We start from the raw sequence: 3455 nt of genomic DNA, 5'->3' as shown, positions 1-3455 counted from the left end.
CCTTTCTCTAGGGTGAATTTATCAGAAATACTTTCTTTAAGAAGAATTATGAAGTAAGTTTTGTTCTGAGCCACTAACATTTTGTGCGCTTTAAAATTACCTTTTTTGGTAGAAGGATCAGAGAGCTTTATAAATACTCTTAGCCAGAAGGTAAAGCTGAGACAATAAAATGCAGGCAGTGAATGTCACATAGTGAGCCTTTTACAACACAGATTTGTTGATTTATTTATGTTGCATTTACAAGTTCTCTGAATGTGTTTATACATTTGTATATAGGTTGAATAGGCTACAACAATGAAACTTCTTTCTCAGGATTAGGAATGAAAGCTCCATTTATTATTGAGAAATGAAGTTTATGTGAGAAATAAAAGGTGAATCCATTTTAAAAATAAAAGCATATACTCAAAATATCACCTCAATCTAGTAGAACAAGTAAATGGTAGTAACACATCTTTGGGAGAAAAAACACTGGTTAAAAGGCTGAGTGTTGATTGAATGCCAGAGAGCACTTTTCCCCTTCCACACAGTTGTCATGCTGTGACTATATATAAAAATGTCAGAAGTGTGTGTAGTGAATATTAGTCGTTTTGTTCCTTGATCAATAAAGAATGTATTCTTATGTTTTGAGAACTTTCCATCATATGAATCTTTGTTTTTCCCTGGATATAGAAATTATGAAGATCCTAGGGTTCCCGGGTGTAACAAATAAAAATACAGGGTACCAAGTTAAAGTTGAATTGTATAGAAACAGCAAATGATTTGTTAGTGTATGTCCCAAATAAGTGTGTCCCAAACAAGTATGTCAAATTTTACAAACATCGGGGCTCCTATTTTTTATTCTGCAATACTAGAAGACAAGATATTGGCTTTCCAGCCTCCTGTGAAAACAGAATGTGACATGTGATGGGCATGTGACCTAGGATGACCGACCAATTAGATGCACTGCTTCAAACTTGGAATTTTTTTTTTTTTTTGAGACAAAGTCTCGCTCTGTTGCCCAGGCTGGAGTGCAGTGGCACGATCTCGGCTCACTGCAACCTCCGTCTCCCGGGTTCAAGCAATTCTCGTGCCTCTGCCTCCCGAGTAGCTAGGATTACAGGCACCCGCCACCACACCAGGCTAATTTTTGTATTTTTAGTAGAGACATGGTTTCACCATGTTGGCCAGGCTGGTCTCAAATGCCTGACCTCAGGTGATTGACCTGCCTCGGCCTCCCAAAATGCTGGGATTACAGCCATGAGCCACCACGGCTGGCCCAAACTTGGAATCCTAAGAAGCAAGAACAGTGGAGACCCCATGTAGTCAGTAGTAGCAGCAGCAGCAGCAGCAGCAGGTGTCCATGGCAACAATGACGATTCCGTCCCAGTAGTAACAACAATGAAAGCTGTTTAATCCCAGGTCCAGTAGCAGTAGAAGCAGCTGCAGGGACTTCACCACATTATTCTGTAGTATGATTTTGATTCTTGGTCTCTTTTCTTCCTGCCCCATTTCCATGTTCAATCCTTCAAAATTCTTGTTGGTTCTTTCACCTAGCCAACATCCCTTAAACAAATTCCTTTTCTGTTTAAATTGCCCAGAATTATGTTTTCATTAACGAATAATATTTGTACATATGTATGAGGTACATGTGATATTTTATTGCATGCACAGAATGTGTAATGATCAGGCCAGAGTGCCTATCGCCTCCAGTGTTTTCATTTCTATCTTTTGGGAAGATGTCAAGTCCTCTCTTTTAGCTACTTTGAAATATATAATACGATGTTGTTAGCTATAGTCACCTTACTCTGTTATCAAATATTAGAACTTATTCCTTCTATCTAACTGTATGTTTGTACTCACTAACCAACCTTTCTTCATCCCTCCTGCCCCTAACCACAAACCTTTCTCAGCCCCTGGTATCAATCGTTCTACTCTCTACCTCCATGAGATCAACTTTTTTTAGCCAGGCATCCTCTTGAGGAGAATAGAATCTTCTCTTGTTTCTAAGAGCAGCAGAGCACGATATTAAGAGTATGGACTTTAGAGACATGTTCCCTGGATTCACAGCCCAGCTATACCACTTACTACCCAATGACGTTAAACAAATTACGTACTTTTTATGCACATCAATAAAGCTTCTATTTCCATGTCTGTAAAATGAGCAGAGTAACAGTGTCTATCTGATAGGATTGCTTTGCATTTCAAGTTACTAAATATTTAGAGCAGAGACTGACAGATAGTAAGCACTATATATATGTTTTGAAAAACACAAAAACTAAAACTAAAAATCATCATTCACAAACCCAAGTTGTATGCAGAGGAAAAACCAACCATTTTTAATCAGACCATATTGATTATTTCCTTAAGGTGCTAGAAAAGGGTTTCAGAGGAGGCTTTAATGTGTAATAAGCCATTCCATTACTAATACAGGTTAGAGCAAGCAAAACACTCATATTAGTACTCAGACCTCTAGTATTACAATATTTTTCTGCCAGAACCCTATTAAGGTAGTGAACTTCGTTAACCTCATTTGAAAGTGAAGTAAATGAGATTTGGAAGGGACTACAAAACTTGTATACCACAAAACATCACCCCACCAGTTTGTATGGTCTTATAGATTTAGTTATTATTGGACTGAGCAGGAAAGAGTGGAGGTGGAGTAATCAGATAGCTAAAATATCATTTGCAATTTCATAAAGGGGAGTTTATTTGACTAATTAATTTGTATTACAGGTCCAGGAGTAACATCATACTGGATTTGGAAGTTTTAGTGGGGTCAATGATGAGACGCAAGGTGATGACAAACCTTGATGAAAAGAGAGCAAAGCATGAAGTGTGAGGTCAAGAGCAGAACACAATAGACTGAGATGTCGGGAGCCTGAATGGGAAGAGGAAAGAGGGTATGATACCTCCAACTGACAAATTATTTTTAATTGTCTCATTTATGAAATACTTATTGTCTCCTCTATACCATATATAAATTTATCTAGGACCTGTTCTATGGCAAAAAATAATTCAGATTTATAATACATACCAGTAATGAAATAAATGTAAGCCTTGCCCTAGTGCTGATCCTGCTTATGTTTCCTTTAATCAACGTGCCACAAAAGCAGTAGACTCCAAAAACCCTTTGGCTTACACTAGAATCAAAAACATTCTTCTCTTAGCAATTCATTTTGGAATTCTTTGAAGAAAGCCCAGTGGTATCTTTAGAAAATATGTTGATAAGCAGCTTTGCATGAGGGTGAGACCCCAAAAGGCATACTGGAGGGAGTGGAAACATAGATATTAAATTCTGTGTATGTCTCTATTAAGCTTAGGACAGTGCCCAGGACACAAAAGAAGCAAATTATTCCACTGAGAATTTCGTAAACCGATTTTGCTCAAAGCTCTTTATTCTGTCAGTGGTTGAATTTCAGTAGGGAATAAAGACGATTTATTTATAGTTTTTCAAGTACACTCTTTGGGGGAGAAAG

The 3455-nt window shown here is 37.7% G+C and overlaps 1 long non-coding RNA gene across 1 annotated transcript; it reads left to right on the top strand.

Moving 5' to 3' along the window:
- Window positions 1-1386: 1386 nt before the first annotated feature.
- LOC129136029 (uncharacterized) lies at window positions 1387-3044 on the top strand. The gene is made up of 2 exons (XR_008537273.1): window positions 1387-1448; window positions 2713-3044. It is a non-coding gene; the product is annotated as an uncharacterized LOC129136029 (long non-coding RNA).
- Window positions 3045-3455: the final 411 nt, after the last annotated feature.

The sequence above is a fragment of the Pan troglodytes genome, chromosome 1 (genome assembly GCF_028858775.2).
Source record: "Pan troglodytes isolate AG18354 chromosome 1, NHGRI_mPanTro3-v2.0_pri, whole genome shotgun sequence".
NCBI lineage: Eukaryota > Metazoa > Chordata > Mammalia > Primates > Hominidae > Pan > Pan troglodytes.
This window is presented reverse-complemented; position numbering and strand designations above follow the sequence as displayed.